General features: G+C 39.7%; 1 long non-coding RNA gene and 1 other non-coding gene across 2 annotated transcripts in view; one reads left to right on the plus strand and one right to left on the minus strand.

The window, feature by feature from the left end:
- LOC136792276 (uncharacterized) overlaps nucleotides 1-18,520 on the plus strand; it is a 210,666-nt gene that overhangs the window by 32,209 nt on the left and 159,937 nt on the right. The gene's annotated exons all lie outside the window — the stretch shown is intronic.
- Nucleotides 11,394-11,466, minus strand: TRNAG-CCC (transfer RNA glycine (anticodon CCC)). The gene has a single exon. It is a non-coding gene; the product is annotated as a tRNA-Gly (tRNA).

Raw genomic sequence — 18,520 nt, forward strand, 5'->3', positions numbered from 1 at the left:
GAGCATCTCGCTACTTTGTTGAAAACTGTAAATCATTCTTATTTAGGAATTTTTGCTACATTTATTTCTCACATTGCGGATAAAAGCAAGGGCAAAATGGTCCAATGAAACAAACTATGACAATAACATGTTTTGAATATTTTATTCTCTCAATATATTTCTCAATATTCTGTTAAGAATCTTCATCAATAGTTGGCAAGTTACGTACTTAAAACACTTCTTAATCATTAATCACTAGATTTCTGAAAGACTGTATCTGAATATTAGAAAAGCCTTTATATTGACTGACAAAAATTTTAAGTCACCAGAGATAGCTATGACTTGGAGTGGCATTCATTCTTCATTCTCCCAGCAAATATGTGAAACACCTATCATGTGTGAGACAATGTACTGAGTGAAGTGACAAACACAAAGGGTGTGATTCTTGCCCTTAGGGAATGTGCATTCAACTAAAATCACCAGAAGGGCTATAAGATAATTTTAATTCAGAGCAGCCTATGATAATTTACACTTCCTGCTTCGTAATCTATCGCCACATCTTCTTTGTAATACCTATTTGCCTCTTTCCCATGTTGTGTTTTTCCCTGTTAGTATATATGTCCCTTAGAATGTATGTCTCTCGTAACACTATTTATAAAAAATTTCTTTTATTGTAGCAAGAACACTTACCATGAGATCTGCTTTCTTAACAATTTTTAGGTGTGCAATATAGCATTGTTAACTATACTACAATATTGTACAGCAGATCTATAGAACTTATTCATCTTGCATAAGTGAAACTTTGTGCCTGTTGATTAGCAATTTTCCATTTCCCTTTCTGCCTAGCCCCTGGTAACCACCCTTCTACTATCTGCTTAGAGAGTTTAATTTTTTTAGCTACCTCATATAAGTGGAATAATGCAGTATTTGTCCTTCTGTGACTGGCTTATTTTGCTTAGTATAATGTCTTCAGGGTTCATCTATGTTGGTGCATATTGCAGGATTTCCTTCTTTTTAAAGGCTGAATAATGTTCCACTGTATGTATATACCACATTTTCATTATTCATTCATCTACTGATAGACATTCAGGTTGTTTGCATTTCTTGGCTATTATGAATAGTGCTGCAGTGAACATTGGGATGCTAACAGCTCTTCAAGATCCTGATTTCAATTCTTTTGAATAAATACCTGGAAGTGAGATTACTGGATCAACTGGTAGTTCTATTTTTAATATCTTGAGGAATCTCCATACTGTCTAGAATAGCAGCTGTGCCATTTTCCATTCCCATCAACAGTGTAACTCTCCTATTTGATTTTTTTTAATCACATCTTAAGTGCTAAACATAAATGTGCTATGATGGGAATTATATGGGATAAAAGAGCATTTCTGTGTTGCTAGGAATAGTGAAAATGCTATTTGAAGTGGGTTACCTCTTAGCTTTAACTCAAATCCTCTTTCCTCAGGTAAGCTTTCAAACCTTTCTTGATCATCTTGAAATATCTCTTCCCTCTGAGCAGAAATTTCTCAGGAATACACCAGCACTAAGAGAAGGGCTGAATGCTTTTGTCATCATTTCTGTCTTTTGGATCTAACTTGTTTTCCATTGAAAAAGCAAAATGTTCACCTGATACAGCTGAGAAAACCTTTTAGTGTGGGCTGCCTCTAGCAGTTCAGTGTCACCTTGGCTGGGTTGCTGCCAACACCCACGGACCCCTGTCATTGCTATTCTCAGCATCACACATCCCACATTTATTTAAATAGCATAAAGATTGGAGCTGGAAAAGAGAACAACATCCAATTTGGCATTTGAAGTAAGTATTATAAACACAGACTGTAGAGATTCTAAGAAGGGGTGAGTTTAGTGGTCCTTGATGAGAGAGGAGATTAGAAGCATGGCATAATTAAATGTTAGAAAGTATTTTGGAAATCACTAGTTTTATACCTCTCACCTTAGAGATAAAGAAACTGAAATCCAGCTTGATGAAAGGACTTGGCTATATTAGCACTAGACTTGTGACTAGAACTCAGGCCTTCTTACTGCTGGGGAAATGCTCTTCCTATCATATCCAACTATGCTTGTTGTGTATTTCAGACTTGGACATCAGCGATAGCACACTGGGAGGATATTTTTCTATAGATCTTGATTTTGTAAGCCAGAGAAATTTGCTAAAACTTGTTGTTTCTATATTAAGTGTGATCATTAATTTTATGTGCTGACTTGACTGGCATGGTGCCAGATATGTGGTTAAACATTATTCTGGATGTCTGCATGTATGGAGATTAACATTTAAATCAGTGGACTTTGATAAAGCAGATTGCACTCCATAATATGGGTGGGCCTTATCCAATCAGTTGAAGGTCCAAATAGAATAAACGACTGACCTCTGCCCAGCAAGAGGGAATTCTGCCAGCAGACAGACTTCAGACTTGAAGTGCAATTTTGGCTCCTCATGGGTCTCCAGTGTGATATCTCACCCTGCACGTTTTGAACTTGCCAGTGTTTTGAACTGGGTGAGCCAATTTCTTAAAATAAATCTCTTTCTCTATCTCTATGTACACATCTTATTTGTCCTGTTACTCTGGAGAACTCTGACTAATACATTTAGAGAAACACTTGTCTCTCTAATCTAGCATTTGGACCTTACATATTTGTAACCAGAGCACCTTGTTTGATGGTTTGGCTCATGATGTGCTTGATGACCCTATCATCTATCTCTCTAATGCTCTGTAAACACAAAGATGCTTCTCTTTTATTTTGATACAAAAAGAAACATTTTAGTAATAGAGATCATTTCATAATATTATCCAGATGTGTGTTTATCAAATTCTGTGACTGGTGCTGCTGACTCTACCTGCTGAAGGGTGAGGCAGGTTTTTGGCTCAGGTGCCAGAGAAGGCAAGAAAGCAAGCACACAGCAACTCAGTTTTCATTTTTTCTCTGAAAAATTGCTAGTTATTCTCCTGTCTAGTCCTCCATCTTGCTTTCCCAAGACACTCCCAGATTCTCTGCATCATCTTCCTTTTTATTGGTTAGGACGTTTTCAGTCATGAGTAACAGTAACCTGACTTAAACTAGCTTAAGCCAAAAGAGAATTCTATTGGCTCATGTAACACAAACAAACAAACAAACAAAAACCAAAAAAAAAAAAAACCGTTTGAGGGGGAGTCCTGGGGTAGGTTAATTCAGAACCTCAAATATATTCACCAGGACCTAGTCTTTCCCCATTTCTCTGCTTGGCTTTCCTATGTGTTGGTGCCATTTTCAGGCTAGCTCTTCCTTAGTATTGGCAAGGTGCAATCAGCAGCTCCTAGCTCACATCCTTTTCATTTAACACCACAGGAAAAAAGAGAGTGCTGCCCAAGAGTTCTAACAAAAGTCCTGGACCTGACTCTCACTGGCCATTTAGGTTATATGTCTATCCCTGAATATGCTGATTAGCTTACTGCTGGATCATATGGACACCTTCATACTTAAATTAGGACTGGCTTTAACCAAGCCACATATCCAAAGAGCAAGGAAGAAGCAGTTTTCTCAAAGGAAAAGGGAAAATAGATTGCAGGGAAACAAAAGTGATAAAATACATGACAACATCCTTGTCAAGTTTGGGTAGCCAGATTGTGCCTGGCAGGTGCGTGATGGTAGCCAGATTGTGCCTGGCAGGTGGGTGAGGAAATAAGAAGCTCAGTCTTGAATAATTCAATTTTTTTATTTTTAAAAAAATTATTTTTTTTCTTTATTAAAAGATAATAATTGACAAAATTGAAATGTTTATAGTGTACAATGTGATGATTTGATAAATGTATACATTATACATGTATATTTATACATATGTACATTCATATACATATACAAGTGCCTGTGAAATATCCCATGGTTCTGGCTTATTGAGATCTGGAAACAGTGAAAGAAGACTAAGCTAGAGAGCCTCCTAAATGTTTCAGAAACAAATTATACTTCCTGGAAGGTTCTAAAGTTCTAGAATTGAGATTTTGAATATACTTTGTATCTCCTTATGTTATAGAGCCATTTTCTCATTGACTACTTTATTGTCGGCATCTGGGCCTTCTCCTTTAGTCTTTTCTGTAGTTTGCCATAGTATTCAGGATGAAATACTAGGAGGTATGCTTCATGAGGAAAGGGGTTTAGTCTTTTGCTCACTGTTATATATCCAGTGCCTAGAAGAGTACCAGGCTCATGATATAGGCACTCAAAGGATATTTGTTGAATAAATAGTTTGATTAATTGCATATATTATTTTATATCTGGCCTCACCACGAATGAGTAAATGTCATGGTAACAAGGTTTGTTTTGTTTACTATGCTTTTTATGATTCTTTTCAGTTGTTTTAAAATTTTATTTATTTTTAATAAATTTATTTATTTTATTTTTGGCTGCATTGGGTCTTTGTTGCTGTGCTCGGGCTTTTCTCTGGTTGCAGTGAGTGGGGGCTGCTTTTCGTTGTGGTGTGTGGGCTTCTCATTGCAGTGGCTTCTGTTGTTGTGAACCAGGGGCTCTAGGTGTGCGGGCTCACTAGTTGTGGCTTGTGGGCTCTAGAGCCCAGGCTCAGTAGCTGTGGCGAATGGGCTTAGTTGCTCTGTGGCATGTGAGATCTTCCCAGACCAGGGCTCAAACCTGTGTCCCCTGCATTGGCAGGCAGGTTCTTAACCACTGTGCCACCAGGGAAGCCCGTCCAGTTGAATTTTTTTAAATTAAACTTTTTATTTATTTATTTTTATTTTTTATTTTTTGGTACGTGGGCCTCTCACTGTTGTGGCCTCTCTCGTTGCGGAGCACAGGCTCCGGACGCGCAGGCTCAGCGGCCATGGCTCACGGGCCCAGCCACTCCACGGCATGTGGGATCCTCCTGGACCGGGGCACGAACCCGCGTCCCCTGCATCGGCAGGCAGACTCCCAACCACTGTGCCACCGGGGAAGCCCTAAACTTTTTATTTTGAGATAATTATAGATTCACGTCATTTTAAGGAATAACACAGACAGATCTCATGTACTCTTCATCCTGTTTCCCCCAGTGGCAACATTTTGCAAAACTATAGTACAGTATCACAACTGGGATGTTGAGATGTTGCCATTGATGCAGTCAATCTGGCCGACCGTTTCTGTGTGTGTGTGTGTGTGTGTGTGTGTGTGTGTGCGCGCGTGCGTGTGTGCGCGCGTGTGTGTGTGCGCGCATGTGTGTGAGGTAAATTGTTTCATGGCCACAAATTCTTCCCACCAATATACATACCCTTTTGCAATGTGACTTTGCTGTTCCCATACTCCAGAGGTAAAGTCCCTTTCTCCATCCCCTTGAATTTGGGCCAGACTTGTTTTGCTTTGATCAACAGAATGTGGCAGCAGTTATTTTGTGTGAGATTTAGAGTCTTGGCCTCAAAAGACCTTGCATCCTTTACCTTCTCTCTCGATACATTTTCCTGAGACTCTCCCTGCATTTGAAGAATATGGTCTAGTCTATGGGGGATGAGAGACCAGGAGGAGACAAACTGAGGGGCCCCAACCAACAGCTAGAACCAATGCTGGACATGTGAGTGAGGTGGTCTTGGACCTTCCAGTCCAGTCAACTGCCTTGCTAAATGCATGAATAAGCCCAAGTGAAACCAGCAGAAGACCTGCCTAGTCAAAGCTCACATAATTGTGAGAAGTAATAAACCATTATTGCTTTATGTTTTGGAACATTTGTTACACAGCAGAGGGTAACTGAGACAGCAGCATCTCACATTGAGAATTTTTAGGAATACAGACTCAGATTTTGTTCTTGGATTATGATATGGTCACTAATAGATGAGGATCAAACTATGTGTAGTTTGAATATTTTTCCCTTAAATACATTACTTGTCAGTTGCTTTCATCTTGTCATGTTTCTACTCAGCTTCGTATCAGGAAAATCTGATTAATACCAGCCTTACTTTACCTCTCTCTTTCATTAGCATACAGAAGTTTTAGTAGTATCTGACAAAGCAATTTGATTGTTTCATGTAGATATAGACCCAAGACTGGTTTCTTAGGTTAATATTTATATAGACTCAAATCTAGCCAAATAAATGTTTCAGTAGAAAAATCTACATTACCATGTTATAAATATTGAAACCTAGAGTTCAGGCTCAAGAAGAAAATTTAAAGACTCTATGTTTTCTGAAAAACATTCAGCTCTTATTACTTTTATTTTTGTGTTGATCCTAGTGTTCATAGCCATGATAAATCTTTAGATGTAGTCCGAAATAATGAAAACATTATCATTATTTCAGAAATCCCAAGAAAGTATCTGGACATGCAGATATTTCTATAGACAGTGAAAATATGAATGAGTTTATATACACTGGCTCTTTACATCATTTCTCTTTTAGATACATTAAAGATTAATCATATAAACCACTAAATAGATATTTCTTTACACATAGTGGTTAAGAAGTCAGTCTTCGGAGTTAGACTCCCAGGTTTAAAATCTAATCATATCACTTAAAGATTGTAGAATCTTAAACAGGTTGCTTAATCTCCTTGTGCCTCAGTTTCTACATTTATAAAATAAGGATGATAATAATACATATCTCAGGTTTGTTGTGAATATTAAATGGGAAATGCACAATCCCTACCACATAGTAATCACACAAATGTTACTTAATACTCCGTCTCCTTTTTATTCCTCCTCTGATTGCTATCATCATTAGCCTTTATTCTCTCCTTGGTTGACCACTAATAGGAACTGTCTTATTCCTAGCTGCTTCTCAGAATGCTAGGACTCTGAACATTTAACACAAAGTTAATGACTTGTTGTCTGAGTTATGCTTTAGATTGTTACAGTTAATAGATGTTCATGATGAGGTCAGCAATGTGTAGTATTGGAGAAACTCCATGGGTTCAACTGGATCACCATGGTGTGTTCGTTGTTGTCACAGTATTATCTTCCCTGGATATCCCTTATTCTTTCTCTGAGGGAGTAGATAAATAAATAAGTATTTCTGAAAATTGCTGCCTCCTAGTCCTTTTGGGATCAGGTGAAGAATAGTCCCCTTGAAGCAGAGATGACCTCTCCTTCTCCTGGTTGTACTTACCTCTCCAAGATGTATTGAGATCTTGACCCAGTCATTCTACCGAAGTGCAAGGCTTGTTTCCATTTATTGGCTCATTGGCTGGGTCATTGACCCCCCTCACATACATGGTGGGGTTGTGTCAGTCTGGGAATGGATGACATCTTAGGCCTTAACAAGATGCCTCATTCTTTTTTTTTTTTTTTTTAAATTTAATTTAATTTTATTATTATTTAACATCTTTATTGGAGTATAATTACTTTACAATGGTGTGTTAGTTTCTGCTGTATAACAAAGTGAATCAGCTATACATATACATACATCCCCACATCCCCATATAAGATGCCTGATTGTTTATTCTGAATAGCCGTGATTCATTTTGGCTGCTAAATTCATCACAAGGTACATACATTCTAGGTCTTCCTGATGCAAATAAACCTGCATGGGATGTATCCAAATTCAGAAGTAAATGAAGGGTAAAGTGGTATGCTGACTGCAGTTGGACTAATTTGAATCTATTTGCCCTCCATCATTTCTGTGTCACATAGCCATACCAAAGTGGATTCTGTGAAGCTGATTGAATCACAGTATCTAGAAGCTTAATAAGCGGCTAAAATGTAAATACTGACCCGGGGAATTTTGCATGGCTAATGAAGGCAGAGTTCAGTGTCCATGATTATATTGTGCAGCTTTACTGAAACAGCCAATAAATGTTTACAAATCCATTTGATCTACTCAGTTTGCCTGCTCATAGGTGGGGTGATTATATTTCAGTAACAGCTTAGCTCTTTCAGGGAGAATAGCACGAAGCAAGCGAAGCAAGAGACACAGGACAAGTCTGCACTGAGTCCAGGTTTTAAGGATGGTTAATGCACAATTCTCAAACTCTTCTGTTTTGTGATCACAGTATCATCTTTATGAACAGGGAGATTTCTGCCAATGAGTCCTGCAGATAGTTTTGGCTCTAGAAGGAAATGGAGAGGAGAGGGGAGAAAAAAAGAATACAAATGCTTTGTGATACAAATGCTGGATCTTTCCATCTGAAATCTGTAAATACTATATAGATTTTCCTGACATTGAGTTAGGTTTGGCAGATACTTATCGTAGTGTAATCCTTAGTAGAAGCAAAAATACTTGACTGAAGAGACATTCCAATTATTCAAGTCCCTTTGTTATTGTGCTGTTATCTTTATGTTTGTTTTGTCTGACTGTTTCAGTGAAGAAACAGACTGAGAAAAATGTGAAATTTGAAATGGTACAGGGTGAATACCCTAGAAAATGATAAATGCATATGTAATTTTTTACTTTAAATTAGAGTCAAAGTTCATTTCCAAACTAAAAACATAATTAGTTATAATGACAGCCTGTTTTGTTTAAATCACTTTAAATTTCTAAGTGTGTTGCTAAATGCACAGATCCTTTGTTTTCCTCTCTTCTCTTGTGTCAATCTTTGCTTAAAGCAAGGACCTCCATGATAGAACAGAAGGAGTCTTTATAAAGCAGTAATCAAACATAATGAACACAATAGGGAGCTTAGGAACTTGGTGCAAATTATGCTTTTCTAGCCTTCAGGAATATTTAGGTATCTGGACATGCTTAACTCACATCCCAGGTGGTAGGCAGTTTGGGTGTCCCCCTCCCCTCATATGATAGCAGGGCTTTGAGTAAGGCAGTATGAGAGGGATGGAGTGACTTACTTGAACTCGCAGTCACCTCAAAGGAGGTTTTTCTAGAGTTAAACTGGCTCAGTCATCCACCTTCCCAAATCTGGTAGAAGGGTTTGGGTCCCAGGACAGAGAAAAATGCCAGTAATTTGATGGATCCATTGAATACTTAAATAACCTGGCTCTCTTAGATGAACTGAACCTGATTTGTTAGACCTGAGTCTGCTGGGCTGTCTGATTCTATGTCCTAGCCTAACATTAACCCTAACTTAAGTTTGATTATTTATGCCGTTAAATTCCCATCTTTATTTATTTATTTATTTGTTTTTCTAAATTGAAGTATTGTTGATTCTCAGTGTTGTGTTAGTTTCAGGTGTACAGCAAAGTGATTCAGTTATACATACATACATACCTGTTTTTTTCAGATTCTTTTCCCTCATAGATTGTTACAAACTATTGAGTAGAGTTCCCTGTGCTCTACAGTAAGTCCTTGTTAGTTATCTGTTTTGTATATAGTAGTGTGTATATGTTAATCCCAAGCTCCTATAAATTCCAATCCTGAACTTTAGCTAGTTCAACTGATAATAGGGAGCTCATGGGATTCCAGAAAATGTGTTTGGGGATTGAATGTCCTGGCAAAAGCCTTGGGAGTCTAAGGCGAGGGAAAGGGGAGACCATGGGAATTTGCTGACACTGTGGAACTCTCCAACCCATAACTTTTAGAAGAGACTCCTGTGGAGGTGGCCATGAGGCTGAGAAATTAGACAGATGCCAATGTACGATAAATAGTGGGTTACGTTGTCTGGACCCCCTTTCAATGGAGGGCTTGTTGACCTAGCCGGTGGGAGTGACAGTCTGTGGGTCTTGATGGCCTTAGCAGCAGAGACCCAGTCGCCTCACTCAGCGCCATCTTCTCGGGCAGCCCATGTTGAATGACTGATGCTATGCAGGGGTATAAAGACCTGAGCGTTTTGGCTCAGCACAGGACAACTCTGACGGGGTTTTCTAGCTTCAACATCTCCCTCTGGCATTGACCTGCTTTGTTCTCCTTTTTCTCCAAAGCACTATCTGCATGCTAAATTCCATCTCTGAGTCAGCCTCCCAGAGAGCCCAACCTGAGACACAGTGTGGATATTTAGGATCCAGTTGAAAATGCAGCTATGGTTTAGTGAGGAAGAATGAAAGTGCCCTGATTTGACTTATGGTTACCAGAGGCGATAAGTGGCAGGGGTAGTGGGGAGTAATTTAGGAGCTTGGGATTAACAGATACACGCTACGATGTATAAAGTAGATAGACAACAAGGACCTACTGTAGAGCACAGGGAATTATATTCAATGTCTTGTAATAACGTATAACGAGAAAAATCTGCAAAAGAATATATTTACTGAGTTGGCCAAAAAGTTCATTCGGGTATTTCTAGAACATCTTGCGGAGAAGCCCGAACGAACTTTTTGGCCAACCCGATATTATAAATGTAAAACTGAAGCACTTTCAGTTGTACACCTGAAGCTAAACACAACATTGTCAATTAACTATACTTCAATTTAATAAATGGTTTAAAAAGCGCCCTACTTTGAAAGGTAGAGAAGGCAGAGATTAAAGTTCTTTGCTCATAGATCCTTTGCCATGTTACCTATGTCAGGTCTAGTTTTTTAAAAGCATTTTATCTTAGGGAAGTATTGTACTAGAATATCACTAAACAATTATCTTTTTCTGTGAATTCATGGGAAAGCCTGCCACTTAACTATATCCCCTAAAAGTGGGATTTCTTTAAGAAGCTTGCAACCTGGTCACAGGGAAAAGAGACCAGTACGGCAGAAGGGAGTGAGACATTAATAACAGCAGAAGTGAAAGACAAGGTCTACAGCCTCTCCTGCCCGAAGCCCTGTTATATGCTTTCTGTCTGCTGGGAATCCTGTGGTTGGAGACAAAGCTCTTGAAGTCACAAGGAATTTTCTGTTTTCACAGTCCTTACTCCTTTATTAAAGGAATATTATTTGCAGCCTGGTCTTTTCTACTAGAGCATAAGTTCTTTAAGGGCATTGTCTCAGTGTGGGTTACCCTGGAAGCAGACCAGGAAATAAAGATTTGAATGCAAATAGTGGTTGTTTTGTTTTTGTTTTTCCCCAGGGAGATATACAGGGGACACCAACAGGAGGTGGAGAAGTAATAGAGCAAAGGAGAGGAGGCCAATAAAATGTCCATCATTAAGTCGATTGTAGTGGGCCACCCATGTGTCTCAACCTTATGCTCCTCAAGTGTCATGGGAGCTGAGTGTTTATACACCTCCTGTTACTCAAAGGTTGAGGGCTGCTGGGGAGGGGGTGAGGGTCAAGGAGTAGGGGTTGGGGGATGGGAAGCGGAAGAGGCATCCGAGGTGTTAATTTCCCGGCACTTCTGGCTTTTGTGCTATGAAAGAGTATCGTTCTAGAAGAATTTCTCAGGCTCAGAGGTGTACATACTAGTGATGGAAGTTCGAAGACACCAAATCAGTGAAGTCCAAACACTATGGGTGTTGGGGGAGAAGCTGACAATGACGATGACTCAGGCATGAATTACATTATTCATTCTTTTTCCCCCAAATTAATTAATTAATTAATTAATTTAGGCTGCGCCGTGTCTTAGTTGCGGCATGCAGGATTTTTTTTTTTTTTAACTTGTGGCATGCAGGATCTTTAGTTGCGGCATGCATGTGGGATCTAGTTCCCTGACCAGGGATCGAACCTGGACCCCCTGCATTGGGAGTGCAGGGTCTTACCCACTGGACCACCAGGGAAGTCTCACGTTATTCATTCTTATATTTCCCCTGATGTGCCCTGCGCCTGGTACACAGTGTGTAATCAGTTATTATTCTTTCTATTTCTTAAACATGAGACAAGACTCAGCTTTGCGGTCCTTGGGTACTGGGGTCTGAGACTCCCAGTAGGCTGGGGAAAATGAATGTGCTATGACTCAGGTCATCTCTTGTTTCTGGAAGAGAGACTGGAGAGGGCCAAGCACACACAGACCCAGTTCTCAGAGATTAATGTAATACTTGGTTTCCCTGATAAGCTTTAAATTAAAGCTGGAAATTGCCTAGTGCAATTCACAAAGGTGCATACACAAGAAGGGAGAAAAAAATTCTGATTACAATTTTATTTGCTGACACCCCTTAACAATTTATGTTTCAGTGCTATTTTGCTAATTAATGGCTGCTCGAGAAATGCCATGTGTCAGCAATGAATCACTTACTTTTGTTGCTCTTCAGTGGTATATGGATAATGAACAAGGACAAGTCATATAATGAAAACTGAAAATAGCCCAGCTGTGGGACAGAGGCTTGTCAATAGGAAAAGATATTATATTTGCCAGTATCCATACCAGGCTTTTAAAAGTTAAATTGGTTAAAGCATAAGAGGGAACTTTATTGACATCTGTAACCCAATAACCAAGGTACAGAGGACAGGTAGAGTTAGCCTCAGGGACATTTGGAACCGGGAAGTAGAAAACCATCTAGATTCCCACTTTCCAGCTCTCATCTCTGCCTCTTTCTATTTCTTTCATTCTCTCACACTGGCTTTTACGTGGGTTTGGGGCCATGGCTCTTGGTAGCTTTGGGCTCACAGCTAACACCTCTGTGCCAGAAAGGAGAGGGCGATTCTTCCCCACTCAATCTTGAAGTACTTCAAGGTAAGACTAACTGGCCCTGAGAGTCAAGTGACCAAGGAAGTGGACCCCAGTCTTTACAATCTCCTCAGCAGAAGGGAGAAGTGCCCTTGTGGGTGAAGAAGACAAAAGATTATAAACTATAAGTAGCAGTGCAAGGAAGTAAGTGATTGAAAGTCCAGGTGAACAGTCTGGATTGAAACCGCCATTGTAGTTCAGAGAAAGCGAAGGGAATTGTTCAGGTGGTTGAGGAGGTGGGACTTGAACTGGATTTGATTAATGGGTAGATAGGAGAGAAAAGGGCATTTTCTATAAGTGATACTGAATGAACAGGGCATGGTTCAGGATTCAACGCATGGTGCAGGGCACTAGGGAGACTGGTCTAGCTGAAGCAGGGCTGGTCTGTGCTTGGGAGGAGAAGGGAAAGTGTAGAAGAGAGAAAAGGACAGCTCTGAATGTCAGGCAGGAAAATCACAATAGAATATTGAGCTAGAGTAATATTAATAATAATGGTAATAATAGCAAATACTTATATAGCACTCTGGGTCAGGGACTATTTTAAGTTTTATATAATAGTAAGTTATTTAGTCCTCAGAATAACACTTTAAGTACAATTGTTCTTCTCTTTTTTGCAGAGGTGGAAACTGAGGCACAGGTTTTCTGTGGTCAAAGTCATATAGCTAATGAGTGGCAGTCTGTCTCCAAAGCCTGTGCGTTCACTGCTATGCTGTACCGTTTAAAGGCAATACATCTGAAGCTTAAAGCTTAATAACACCTAATATTTGTATGGTGTTTTACATGCTACAAAACACTATTGCTTACATTACTTTGAGTTTCATAACAATCCTATGACTTCAGTAGAATAGGTATTTATTTCTGTCCCCATTTTATTTTATTTTATTTATTTTATTTTTTTGCGGTATGCGGGCCTCTCACTGTTGTGGCCTCTCTCGTTGCGGAGCACAGGCTCCGGACGCGCAGGCCTAGCGGCCATGGCTCACGGGCTTAGTTGCTCCGCGGTATGTGGGATCTTCCCGGACAAGGGCACGAACCTGTGTCTCCTGCATCGGCAGGCGGATTCTCAACCACTGTGCCACCAGGGAAGCCCCCCCATTTTATTTTTGAGACCATTAAAATACACCTCGCTTAGCCCAAGAAATCTCTCTAAAGGTACATGGCTGGAAAGTGATAGGACTCAGACTAGAGTTCAGAGCTCCAGAGACTGGTTGGGTTTTTTGCCTCATTGCCTGAACATTAATGTATTGCTGGTGGATGACATTGTAATGTGGGCTTGGGGAGGAACCAAAGGTGTACAGATGATTCAAGAGACATTGGGGGCTTCCCCGGTGGTGCAGTGGTTGGGAGTCCGCCTGCCGACGCGGGGCACGCGTGTTCGTGCCCCGGTCCGGGAAGATCCCACGTGCCGCGGAGCAGCTGGGCCAGTGAGCCAAGACCGCTGGGCCTGAGCGTCCGGAGCCTGTGCTCCGCGGCGGGAGAGGCCATGGCAGGGAGAGGCCCACGTACCGCAAAAAAAAAAAGAGAGAGAGAGAGAGACATTGGAAACATTGATGGGAGAGGCGGTAAGAGTCTGAGTTACAGTAATTCTGTTTACTTTCCAACTCAGAAGGAGGACATTGTGTAATTTAAAAAATGAAACTCAATGTTTATACCTCAATAAAAAAATTATGGAAAAAAATTAAACTCAATGTCTTCTGATTTCCTGAAAAAGCAAAACTAATCATATGTAGATTTTTACTGAGGAGAACTCATTTAAAATATTGAAATTGCCTACTTTAAAAAAGTAAACATTGCAAACCTACCCTTTAATTAAATAACTGTGAAAAATACGAAAAATATTCTTCAGTTTTTATTAATTTTCATTAAACAAAAAGGCAAATAAAAAAAGAAAAGTGAAGAGGAAGAGTCAAAAGTGAGTCAAAAGGAAATATACATTGAGAGAATAACAGAGAGGGAAAGACAGGAGAGAGGAAAACAGGATGAATGAGGTTATGTACATGAAAGAAACTAGCACACAGCCTGGAACACATTCTCATATACACACTTCTCTCTATATAGTTCATAAATAACACCTGATATTTGTATGGTATACAATTATATACACAATTTGTATGGTATATAATTATACAATTATATGGTATGTGTATATATGTATATATATATATATATATATACACACAACTTGTATGGTATTATATATATAATATGTATATTATATATATATATTCAGTACATTTTTAGATGTATTTTGACCTGCAAGTTCCAAGTAAATGACTTTTATAGTGTTGATTCCTCGGAGACCTTTCTTGCATCATTGGGTATTTATGAATCCTGTTCTTATGATAGAGGCAGAAGGGGCCAACATAGTAGACGTTTCCACATTATAAAAGCATTGATAATTTACTTATTCACTCCATTCATTCACTCATTCACTCATTCATTCCACAGACATCTCCCATTTGCCACATACTATTGTAGAAGGCCCCAGTGCTCATAGAACATTTTTTGAACTATATTAGAAAATGTGATGGTCTTACAGTATACTGTCCCCATAAATTTCCTTTAATATGTTTTTAGGGTTTTTGCTTGTTTTTTCATTTTCAGTCATCCTGAGACCGCCCCCTTGTTGTTGTTTGTTTGTTTTTTCATTTTCAATCATCCTGAGACTGCTCCCTTGTTGACAGAAATCTATCTGGTATTATGACGTCTTTGGTACAAATGGAGTTTATTTTCTACCTAACTTTTAGGAGCAAAATGCAGCAATAACCTAAATAGATGTCCAAATACTTGGGAGCACAGGACATGAGAGAAGCCTCCAGGGTGTAGCTGTGATACTGTGACTCCCTCCCTGGATCCTTTTGTTGACTGGATGTAGGTAATGAGGTGAACTCGCTCTGAGCCCTTCAGAGTCTCCAGTGGAACTATCCTGTTCCCTGTCTTCAGGGGACAGATCTACATTGGTGCAGCCTGGAGCTAATCCTAAAGGTGCCTGTGGCATTTGGAGATGCAGAATTTTCACCCTCAAAGCTACTGTGGTTCTTGAGTAACTGACTGAACTACCGGATACCACAGAGAGACTCTGCAGGACTGAGATGTAGCAATGGCTTTGATCATTTGCTGAGAATTTAAAACGAACTTTTTATCGTGCTTGTTTAGACATTTTGGAAATGTATTATCAGTTAAGCAATTGATTTAGGTAAACTTATTGGAGAGTGCTTCACTTTTCACTTGTTGAATTAAAGGATTGTTATACTTGCTTCCTTGGAACCAAATACTTTGATAGTCCAACTTATAATGTCACCTTTTGCTCTTCCTTTACCCTCTGGCAGTTTCTCAGAGTTAAAGTATGAAGAACTGCCTATACTTCAAATTACAAAATTATTGTTTCCTGGTAAAATGCCAGGGACAGTCCATTGATGGCATAGCACTGATATTCAACCAAGTGAACTCTGGGAGGTGGTTCCCATCCCAGTAAGTGAGAAAAACAGGCATGACTTATTCAGGAAAACAACAATCATTAACAGTGGAACTGACGATTACAGGGTGGTAAAACTGGTTTTTATCTGAATAGACGTATTTGTAAGAACAAAGTTAGTTAAGGAGCTGACAGGCTGAATTTTCTTTTGGTAAATGCTGAAACAATCAGAAGAGCAGCTCTTACCCTTCAGTCCAAAATAGAAGAGAGGAAGGAAGATATGGATGGTTTTCAGTTTTTGCAAATGTTGACAGAACAGTCAAAATATAATATGATGGTTCTTATGAACTCAGAGCACCGATACATATATTTGTTCACGCTAACATCATCTTATTTGCAAAATGGACAGACACTGTTTATTTTTGCAAGTAGTCAGCTGAACTAATGTGAATGCCAGCTTCTTCTGTGATGTTTCAGCTTTAAGAGAGTTGCATTAATGGAGAGCAATTATGATAATTTGAATTAGGAATGGAATTATGGTAATTGAAAACTTCTGCGGTGACAGGTATTTGTGAGACCTCTGTGTTCTGGTGCAGTTCAGAACTGCTATTAAGCCCATGGTAATTAGCATTTTCCCTCCTGAAATGGTTGAAAGAATAAGGGAACAGAAAAGTTGACAGTGTGAGGAGGGAACTGGCAACATCAGAACCTATGGTCAACACAAAGAAACACAAACACACTGATAGTCTTGGGCTTTTTAAAAATAGAGAATCAGAAGAAAATCACAGCTTTGTTTGGGGCACTGGGGAGGCTAAGCATTTATGGTGTGGGTCTGCAGTATAGAGCAGAATTTTCAACAGAAATATGGAGCACAGAAAGTCATGGCTTTATTTCCAAATCAAATTGTTGTAGAGAGCTTTGTAGGTCCTCATGGTCCAGAGCAGTACAAAGCTATGACAAGCGAGCTGAATCACTCCACCTCGTTCATGCAGCCTTTCAACCAATGTTTCTCAGTTGCCTACTATGTGCTGGGCGATGGGCCAGGAACTAAAGATGTAAATAAGACAAGCTTCGTGCCCTCACAGAGATCTTCCAGTCACTTGTAAAATTGAGCTCAATTTGCTTCCACCTTAAAGGCAGGGAAGCATTCTCTTAGAGCCAGAGCTATATGCCTGGCTTCCTTCATCTTGGGAGGGCTAAAAATTCCATTTTAGCTCTTAATCTCTTAGACTTTATTCTTATCTTCGTGATTTCTCTTGAGGTCTCTAAGGACGGCAAAATATTAGAGTGTCTATAAATTAGGATATGCTTGGCTGCAAAGAACAGAATACCTGACTGAAAGTATATATGTGTGACTTACTAACCTCACATAATCAGTAGGAAATTCCAGAGTTAGTGTAGTAGGTCAGTGGTATCACCAACAATCCAGGCTTCTACTCTACCTAATCCACCATTGTCTCTATGTTGTCAATGTCTCCCTAATGGTAACACAGTGCTTACCAAAGCTATAAGCTAATGTCTTTATATAATAATGTTCTGAGCAAGGAGAAAGGGGACGAGAACAAAAGTACATTTTCCTTTAAGGGGCGGAGTCATTCCTAGGGGAAAATTTTTTTCCCTCCCGAAACCACTAGGAGACTGCCCCTTATGTTTCATTGGCCAAAACTAGGTCACATGCCCTACTCTTAAAACTTTGATTGGCAAATAGGAATAGCATTGGCATGACTACTTAGACAATTCGCTACTTATTGCCCTTGGCAGGGTACATCCCCCTTCTATCAAAATCCGGCTTCAGTTAACAAGGAAGAGGAAACGTGGCTTTGGTTGCACAGGCATCTGTGTGGAATCAGAGATGATGGAAAGCCTGCAGATACTTTTCCTGTCCTTATAGATCTCTAATTTTTCCTCTGGGTCAAATGATCTTTCACATGTCTTTCTATAAACATGCAAATGCTTCTGGGAATGGCACCACATATAAGTCCCTAATATCTCAGTCTGTTGGATAAACTTTAAGAGGGGACAGTGGGTCACCACGCAATCACTGGGAATCTACAAATTTAAGATGAGGTTAGTACTGAAAAATGGGAAAATTATGTAGAAATTTGAGATTGAGAGTGCTGAGACATTTACCTTTTGTTATAGTTTTACCAATCTTCTATGTGGAATTTGATGACCTTGTCCAAAAGAGGTCATTTTTATTGAACTTTTTTTTTTTTTTTTTTCGGTATGCGGGCCTCTCACTGTTGTGGCCTCTCCCGTTGCGGAGCACAGGCTCCGGACGCGCAGGCCTAGCGGCCATGGCTCACGGGCTTAGTTGCTCCGCGGCATGTGGGATCTTCCCGGACCAGGGCACGAACCCGTGTCTCCTGCATCGGCAGGCGGATTCTCAACCGCTGCGCCACCAGGGAAGCCCTATTGAACTTTTATTGTCCGTAGAGCACTACAATAAGTCCCCTACGTATGAACCTTCAAGTTGAGAACTTTCAGAGATGCGAATATGTGTGCCAGCCCCTGTCTGCCAGCTGCTGTACTGTACTACTGTACTTTTCAAGTTGCTGAACTGTAAGATTTAAAATGTTTTCTTTATTTTTTGTGTTTGTTTTTTTATGTATTATTTGTGTGAAAAGTATTAGAAACCAATTACAGTACAGTTACGATATAGCCGATCGTGTTAGTTGGGTACCTAGGGTAACTTTGTTAGACTTACGAACAAATTGGACTTACGAACAAATTGGACTTACAAACACACACT

Source organism: Kogia breviceps, chromosome 12 (assembly GCF_026419965.1).
Source record: "Kogia breviceps isolate mKogBre1 chromosome 12, mKogBre1 haplotype 1, whole genome shotgun sequence".
NCBI classification, from domain to species: Eukaryota; Metazoa; Chordata; class Mammalia; order Artiodactyla; family Physeteridae; genus Kogia; species Kogia breviceps.